A 9,342-nucleotide genomic window follows, 5' to 3' on the forward strand; every position below is an offset into this window, starting at 1 on the left:
CTCTCCTTGCGACGCCGGTGCCTCTTTTTGTTTGCGCTAACCGGACCCTTAGTATTTCCGGCCTTCTTCTGACCTTTTCCGCTAACTTTGGGAGCCATATTGGAGGACTTGGAATGTATCGGATCGTGAGATCGAATGAAAGACCAGCACGTCTTGGCCGGCTTTTATTGTGCACAGCTTGGATTCTGACCACCCATGCATCGTCCACTTTCCCGCCAGTGACCGCTTACCCATGCGTGAAGAAAGCGGTATGCGTGCATAGTTATACAATGCACGCACGGCACGACCCCCCCCCCCCCCCTCCCCGGCAAGGGTATTTTTAGCCTTTTTCTCAGACTGACACGTGTATAAGTGTCCTTCTTAATATTATTGTCTACTGAATTTCTGGGAAATAATAAAGTCATCTCCAGCGGAGGGCGAATTAATATGTCGTAGTGCACCAATACTTCTTTAAATGTTGTTTCCCCCTTATGCACCATCCATTTATAATGAATCATACAATGTAACGCAAAACCGACGAAAATAAGAGAACGAGTACCTGTAATTGTCAAAACAGATAGGAAATATATATCATTATTACCATGCCCATAACAATTCAATTTTGCCTGGAACACGTTTCGGATGAGGCATACGTATAGAACCCAAAAAGTGGAATGTATTTGGACAGAATATCAACAATAATAATTCGGAAAAAAATCAACGGCCCTTTATTCTTTATTTGAAGGAAAACTCAGGGATTGGACTTAATCTCTCTTTGAAGAAGTAGTGGCTCTGAAAAGAGCCGTTAGTTTTATTTCTTTTTGCGCACACAACGTGCTCAAGCTCGTTCACCCCGAATTCGGCGGGCCAACTGGATGTCCTTGGGCATGATGGTGACCCTCTTGGCGTGAATGGCGCACAGGTTGGTGTCTTCGAAGAGGCCGACGAGGTAAGCTTCGCTCGCTTCTTGCAATGCCATGACGGCAGAACTCTGGAATCGCAGTTCAGTTTTGAAATCCTGTGCAATTTCACGCACAAGTCTCTGGAATGGCAGCTTTCGGATCAGCAGTTCGGTGCTCTTCTGGTAGCGGCGAATCTCACGGAGGGCGACGGTTCCCGGTCGGTACCGATGGGGTTTCTTGACACCGCCAGTCGCCGGTGCGCTCTTGCGGGCCGCCCTTGGTGGCCAACTGCTTCCTGGGGGCTTTCCCCCCGGTGCTCTTTCTTGCCGTCTGCTTGGTGCGCGCCATGGTCAAGGGTATGGTTTGATGAACGGTGATCACAACTGAGTGCAGATTGAGCGAACGGACCCCGCCTCTTAAGGCCGGCGCATAGCATCCTAGGTTGGAAGCCTAACAATGGGCTATCTTCCGATTGGGTGCTTCGGGGGCCAAGCGGAGACGCTTCAGTGATCACGATTTCCGTACGTTGAAAAAGTATAGACGTTAAATTTCAATCGAAAATGCTGCTTTTCCGAGCCTATAGTATTATGAGCCCTCGGCAACAGAATCCATTGGGATCGTTGAGACTACAATATTTCTCCCACCCCCTACTTGGGATTAATTGAACCCCAATAAACACCCCCTCCCCCACCCCTAAAAGAAAAGTGACAAACATACGGATTTCCCTGGCTGCTGTTTATGTTTGTTTTGTAGTAAAGACAATAATCACACACACCCATTCGCGAACAAAATTGGCTGCTGTTTATGTTTGTTTTGTAATAAAGACAATAATCACACACACCCATTCGCGAACAAAATGTCACGGATCCCTCTATACGTTCCCCGCTATATCCTGAGACGAGCACCCAGTAATTATTACTTAATCGACTTTGACAAAAAAATGGAGACCAGACATGTTTTACAGTGGAAATAGGGAGGGGAAAAGCAACTCTAAGAACACACATGACAAGGACAAGTGAAATCGAGTAAAATCAAGATTCAATCTCTTTTTTGAAATAGTGGTGGCTCTGAAAAGAGCCGTTCGGTTTGATTTTTGGATATGGTGTCTAGCCGCCGAAGCCGTACAGCGTGCGTCCCTGTCTCTTCAGCGCATACACCACGTCCATTGCAGTGACAGTCTTCCTCTTGGCGTGCTCGCAGTAGGTGACTGCATCGCGGATAACGTTCTCCAGGAAAACCTTGAGGACTCCGCGGGTTTCTTCGTAGATGAGCCCGGAGATACGCTTGACTCCTCCGCGGCGGGCCAGCCGACGAATGGCTGGTTTAGTGATTCCCTGGATGTTATCTCGGAGAACCTTGCGGTGTCGCTTGGCACCCCCTTTGCCTAGTCCCTTTCCTCCTTTGCCACGGCCAGACATGTTTGTGTCTCCTCAGTCGGTTGTAGATGATTCAATGGCCATCCCAGCCCCGGCGAGGCAACTTATAGGACATGCGCGGACGCGATATGAGCATGCGAAGCCATCAACTGTTACGGCGCCCTCTGGCGACCAATCGTGGCAGGAGCACTCATCCTGGGAAACAAACAAATCAGAAGCAAAACAAGGGGGAAAAGGGATAACAAATAAGAAAAGGAAGAAGATGCCTAGAAACATATTGCAACGAGACTCAAACAATACATTTATAACCAGACACAGAGGGGTCGTGGCCAAGCCTTTTTTTTTTTTTTTTTTTTTTTTTATTTACGCCTTGAACGGAAATCAATGGAAACGCCAACATCATAATTTAACAAGACTTTACACACTTACTAATATTTACCGTAATTCAATGTGAAAGCCCTGTCACCAAAACGTCAAAAGAAAACGAACCTTTAACGACGGGGCACCGTAGTCAGAACCTGTTTTTGTATTAATTGATGTTCCCCGAAGGGAGTGGGCCGAATCCCGGATGTACTGCTATACCGGGCCAACCCGTGGCCGGGACGAGGCAAGCCTCTATTCCACGGCCCAAATCCAAAAATCAGTTTAATATACTGGCTGTTCAATGAACAGCGTTTCAGATATTAAGCTGAAAAGAACAGATACTACACATGATCTTAGCCAAAAGGCCGAGAAGCGATAACGATTAATATTAAAACAATAGCGCGGAAAGGGATTATTCGTCTTGAAATACTGTTTGCTATTGTTCTTCTTATTATTTATTTTTGCTTTTTTTGTTTCCTGGTGTGAAAACAAAAAGAAGACTCCTGCGCGTCCACCGCAACTCAACGAAACCCGGGGGAGAGAGATGAGCAAGAAATCTCCGGCTTTCTCAGATTAACAGAGACATATACATTCTTAAAAATATTTCTATCATGCATTTTCATACACCTCGATCATATTTCACCAAAAATCTTGTTGAAAAAATTAATCCAGACAAAAATGGGATCAATGCATCAGTGAGCGAGAGCGTCGGCACTAAATGCCGTACGTACGATGTACCGGGACAAGCATATCAATAGATGGCGCCCTTCAACACTCCCGGTCATCGCGCCTCGGCGTTTCCCATCTGGTATTTCTCAGGCCCTGCCAATGGGTCCCACATTAGGGGCGGGGAAATACTTCAGTTTGTCAGTAAGCTCCGTGGCCGAGTGGTTAGAGAGCACATGTAGAAAGTAATAGATCGTGGGTTCGAGTCCCAGCCTGCCGCTTTCCTTTAATTGCTTGGTTATTGTTTTTTGTTTTGTTATTTTTTCACTTACTTATTTCCCCTTTTTGTAATAATTACTATTTTTATTTCATTGATTTATTGTTTATTTCGTCATGAAGTTATAAGAAGAAATTCGAAAGAAAAGAAAACATTCGTCATACCGTTTGCATTTGCGCTTATAATACTTATGTATCAATATCAATGCGGTCCCGCGGGGAGTTAATTGAAAGAGAAAGAAAGAAAAGAAACAAACGGGAATCAAATGTCAACGCACCATTATTTGTCCATTTTTGTAACCTTTGGTGAATAAGTCATTCACATTCTACATGAGGCAACATTTAAGACAATACATATACATACATGTATGGCTAATGTACTCAGCCGGCCGGCCGGTCACATACGTTAAAGGACACAGTGGGAATTCTATCTGGAACAGTGTTCTATTGTTTATAAAAAAAAATAGAGAAATTGATTTCGGCTATGAGTGAAGGTAGAGGTGGAGTTAGACAGGCAGCGACAAATCTCTTTTTTGAAGGTTGTGGTGGCTCTGAAAAGAGCCTTTTGGGTTTGTGGATGCAAAGTAAGTTCTTTTCTTTACTTTGACACTTTGGCGGTCTTCTTGGGCAGAAGAACTTGCTGGATGTTGGGAAGGACACCACCCTGCGCGATGGTAACTCCGCTCATCAACTTGTTCAAACTCCTCGTCGTTGCGTATAGCAAGCTGCAGATGGCGGGGATTAATTCTCGTCTTCTTGTTGTCTCGTGCAGCGTTTCCGGCCAGTTCCAAGATCTCCGCGGTAAGGTACTCCATCACTGCCGCAAGGTAGACCGGTGCACCGGCACCGACACGCTGGGCGTAGTTGCCCTTACGCAGAAATCTGTGAACACGACCCACGGGGAACTGGAGTCCCGCCCTGGAGGACCTGCTCTTGGCCTTGCTTCTTGCTTTGCCGCTCTTTCCTCGCCCAGTCATCTTGACAGTATAGTGACAGAAGATGAATGTACTCTGCAGTAAAGGTGGTGTGTGAATGAACCCACTTGGAAAACACGACACTAGTTATAGCGTTCTGGTGGATTGGCTGAAGCGTGCCAAGTAGCCAATCACGCGACACGGGCGTGCCCGTCGCACGGTTGGGTGCACCGCATCCATTTTGGACGCGGGGGACGAGGGAACAAAAAATTACAACTGTGTCATCGTCGTTCAAAGTAATGGAATCACTAGATAAACACAGAAACATGCAACATTCTTACCTCCATTTTAAGACGTTTTATTGTTATTCCGCCGAAGAAGTCCCATGATCTTTCGACCAGCCTCCGCACAATGGCAGTGATTCGTTGCTCTCACTCACGCGGCGGTTAAAACTGGCCTCGGTTTCTTGCTAGATATTTGTAACATCCCACAGACGAAATCCTAATTTATTTTTTAATAGTAACCCACTCAACAAAATGCAAGCACTCGTCGGAGATTGAAAGAAATGACCAATTGACAAAGGCTGTGGCATAAATTAAATTATGTGTTTACGACGACGACAAGACTCAGGGATTAACTTTAATCGCATTACCTCCCCTCGCCTCACGAAGGGTAAAAGAATATTAAAAAAAAAAGAGAGAGAGTGAAAGGGACACAACAGAATTAAAAAAGGTTAGTTGTAAAACCTAAGAAATGGGCTGATCGGGCGAACTGAGCTGACTGGCAAATCTCTTTTTGGAAACTGTGTTGGCTCTGAAAAGAGCCGTTTGGTTTTTGAAGCCTTCAAAATTTCTATTTTGAAGTCGTGTACTTGGTGACGGCCTTGGTGCCTTCGCTGACTGCATGCTTAGCAAGCTCCCCGGGAAGAAGTAGGCGTACTGCTGTCTGCACTTCACGGCTTGTGATGGTGGACTTCTTGTTGTAGAGAGCGAGGCGAGAAGATTCGCTGGCGATGCGCTCAAACACGTCGTTGACAAAGCTGTTCATGATGCTCATTGCCTTGCTCGAGATTCCGGTGTCGGGTGCACCTGTTTCATCACTTTGTAGATGTAGATGCCGTAGCTCTCCTTGCGACGCCGGTGCCTCTTTTTGTTTGCGCTAACCGGACCCTTAGTATTTCCGGCCTTCTTCTGACCTTTTCCGCTAACTTTGGGAGCCATATTGGAGGACTTGGAATGTATCGGATCGTGAGATCGAATGAAAGACCAGCACGTCTTGGCGGCTTTTATTGTGCACAGCTTGGATTCTGACCACCCATGCATCGTCCACTTTCCCGCCAGTGACCGCTTACCCATGCGTGAAGAAAGCGGTATGCGTGCATAGTTATACAATGCACGCACGGCACGACCCCCCCCCCCCTCCCCGGCAAGGGTATTTTTAGCCTTTTTCTCAGACTGACACGTGTATAAGTGTCCTTCTTAAATATTATTGTCTACTGAATTTCTGAAATAATAAAGTCATCTCCAGCGGAGGGCGAATTAATATGTCGTAGTGCACCAATACTTCTTTAATGTTGTTTCCCCCTTATGCACCATCCATTTATAATGAATCATACAATGTAACGCAAAACCGACGAAAATAAGAGAACGAGTACCTGTAATTGTCAAAACAGATAGGAATATATATCATTATTACCATGCCCATAACAATTCAATTTTGCCTGGAACACGTTTCGGATGAGGCATACGTATAGACCCAAAAAGTGGAATGTATTTGGACAGAATATCAACAATAATAATTCGGAAAAAAATCAACGGCCCTTTATTCTTTATTTGAAGGAAAACTCAGGGATTGGACTTAATCTCTCTTTGAAGAAGTAGTGGCTCTGAAAAGAGCCGTTAGTTTTATTTCTTTTTGCGCACACAACGTGCTCAAGCTCGTTCACCCCGAATTCGGCGGGCCAACTGGATGTCCTTGGGCATGATGGTGACCCTCTTGGCGTGAATGGCGCACAGGTTGGTGTCTTCGAAGAGGCCGACGAGGTAAGCTTCGCTCGCTTCTTGCAATGCCATGACGGCAGAACTCTGGAATCGCAGTTCAGTTTTGAAATCCTGTGCAATTTCACGCACAAGTCTCTGGAATGGCAGCTTTCGGATCAGCAGTTCGGTGCTCTTCTGTAGCGGCGAATCTCACGGAGGGCGACGGTTCCCGGTCGGTACCGATGGGGTTTCTTGACACCGCCAGTCGCCGGTGCGCTCTTGCGGGCCGCCTTGGTGGCCAACTGCTTCCTGGGGGCTTTCCCCCCGTGCTCTTTCTTGCCGTCTGCTTGGTGCGCGCCATGGTCAAGGGTATGGTTTGATGAACGGTGATCACAACTGAGTGCAGATTGAGCGAACGGACCCCGCCTCTTAAGGCCGGCGCATAGCATCCTAGGTTGGAAGCCTAACAATGGGCTATCTTCCGATTGGGTGCTTCGGGGGCCAAGCGGAGACGCTTCAGTGATCACGATTTCCGTACGTTGAAAAAGTATAGACGTTAATTTCAATCGAATGCTGCTTTTTTCGAGCCCTATAGTATTATGAGCCCTCGGCAACAGAATCCATTTTGGGATCGTTTGAGACTACAATATTTCTCCCACCCCCTACTTGGGATTAATTGAACCCCAATAAACACCCCCTCCCCCCACCCTAAAAAAGTGACAACATACGGATTTCCCTGGCTGCTGTTTATGTTTGTTTTGTAGTAAAGACATAATCACACACACCCATATTCGCGAACAAAATTGCTGCTGTTTATGTTTGTTTTGTAATAAAGACAATAATCACACACACCCATTCGCGAACAAAATGTCACGGATCCCTCTATACGTTCCCCGCTATATCCTGAGACGAGCACCCAGTAATTATTACTTAATCGACTTTGACAAAAAAAATGGAGACCAGACATGTTTTACAGTGGAAATAGGGAGGGAAAAAGCAACTCTAAGAACACACATGACAAGGACAAGTGAAATCGAGTAAAATCAAGATTCAATCTCTTTTTTGAAATAGTGGTGGCTCTGAAAAGAGCCGTTCGGTTTGATTTTTGGATATGGTGTCTAGCCGCCGCGAAGCCGTACAGCGTGCGTCCCTGTCTCTTCAGCGCATACACCACGTCCATTGCAGTGACAGTCTTCCTCTTGGCGTGCTCGCAGTAGGTGACTGCATCGCGGATAACGTTCTCCAGGAAAACTTGAGGACTCCGCGGGTTTCTTCGTAGATGAGCCCGGAGATACGCTTGACTCCTCCGCGGCGGCCAGCGACGAATGGCTGGTTTAGTGATTCCCTGGATGTTATCTCGGAGAACCTTGCGGTGTCGCTTGGCACCCCCTTTGCCTAGTCCCTTTCCTCCTTTGCCACGGCCAGAATGTTTGTGTCTCCTCAGTCGGTTGTAGATGATTCAATGGCCATCCCAGCCCGGCGAGGCAACTTATAGGACATGCGCGGACGCGATATGAGCATGCGAAGCCATCAACTGTTACGGCGCCCTCTGGCGACCAATCGTGGCAGGAGCACTCATCCTGGGAAACAACAAATCAGAAGCAAAACAAGGGGAAAAAGGATAACAAATAAGAAAAGGAGAGATGCCTAGAAACATATTGCAACGAGACTCAAACAATACATTTATAACCAGACACAGAGGGGTCGTGGCAAGCCTTTTTTTTTTTTTTTTTTTTTTTTTTATTTACGCCTTGAACGGAAATCAATGGAAACGCCAACATCATAATTTAACAAGACTTTACACACTTACTAATATTCCGTAATTCAATGTGAAAGCCCTGTCACCAAAACGTCAAAAGAAACGAACTTAACGACGGGGCAACCGTAGTCAGAACCTGTTTTTGTATTAATTGATGTTCCCCGAAGGGAGTGGGCCGAATCCCGGATGTACTGCTATACCGGCAACCCGTGGCCGGGACGAGGCAAGCCTCTATTCCACGGCCCAAATCCAAAAAATCAGTTTAATATACTGGCTGTTCATGAACAGCGTTTCAGATATTAAGCTGAAAAGAACAGATACTACACATGATCTTAGCCAAAAGGCCGAGAAGCGATAACGATAATATTAAAACAATAGCGCGGGAAAGGGATTATTCGTCTTGAAATACTGTTTGCTATTGTTCTTCTTATTATTTATTTTTTGCCTTTTTTGTTTTCCTGGTGTGAAAACAAAAAGAAGACTCCTGCGCGTCCACCGCAAACTCAACGAAACCCGGGGAGAGAGAGATGAAGCAAGAAATCTCCGGCTTTCTCAGATTAACAGAGACATATACATTTCATTAAAAATTTCTATCATGCATTTTCATTACACCTCGATCCATATTTCACCAAAAATCTTGTTGAAAAAATTAATCCAGACAAAAAATGGGATCAATGCATCAGTGAGCGAGAGCGTCGGCACTAAATGCCGTACGTACGATGTACCGGGACAAGCATATCAATAGATGGCGCCCTAACACTCCCGGTCATCGCGCCTCGGCGTTTCCCATCTGGTATTTTCTCAGGCCCTGCCATGGGTCCCACATTAGGGGCGGGGAAATACTTCAGTTTGTCAGTAAGCTCCGTGGCCGAGTGGTTAGAGAGCACATGTAGAAAGTAATAGATCGTGGGTTCGAGTCCCAGCCTGCCGCTTTCCTTTAAATTGCTTGGTTTATTGTTTTTTGTTTTGTTATTGTTTCACTTACTTATTTCCCCTTTTTGTAATAATTACTATTTTTATTTCATTGATTTATTGTTTATTTCGTCAGAAGTTATAAGAAGAAAATTCGAAAGAAAAGAAAACATTCGTCATACCGTTTGCATTTGCGCTTATAATACTTATGTATCA

General features: G+C 45.7%; 2 non-coding genes across 2 annotated transcripts; both read right to left on the bottom strand.

The window, feature by feature from the left end:
- Positions 1–2,804: 2,804 nt before the first annotated feature.
- LOC119733471 lies at positions 2,805–2,997 on the bottom strand. The gene has a single exon (XR_005271842.1). It is a non-coding gene; the product is annotated as a U2 spliceosomal RNA (small nuclear RNA).
- A 5,382-nt stretch (positions 2,998–8,379) lies between these two features.
- LOC119733573 lies at positions 8,380–8,570 on the bottom strand. Its single transcript, XR_005271913.1, has one exon. It is a non-coding gene; the product is annotated as a U2 spliceosomal RNA (small nuclear RNA).
- Between the last annotated feature and the right edge of the window lie 772 nt (positions 8,571–9,342).

Source organism: Patiria miniata, unplaced genomic scaffold, assembly GCF_015706575.1.
Source record: "Patiria miniata isolate m_02_andy unplaced genomic scaffold, ASM1570657v1 HiC_scaffold_25, whole genome shotgun sequence".
Taxonomy (NCBI): Eukaryota; Metazoa; Echinodermata; class Asteroidea; order Valvatida; family Asterinidae; genus Patiria; species Patiria miniata.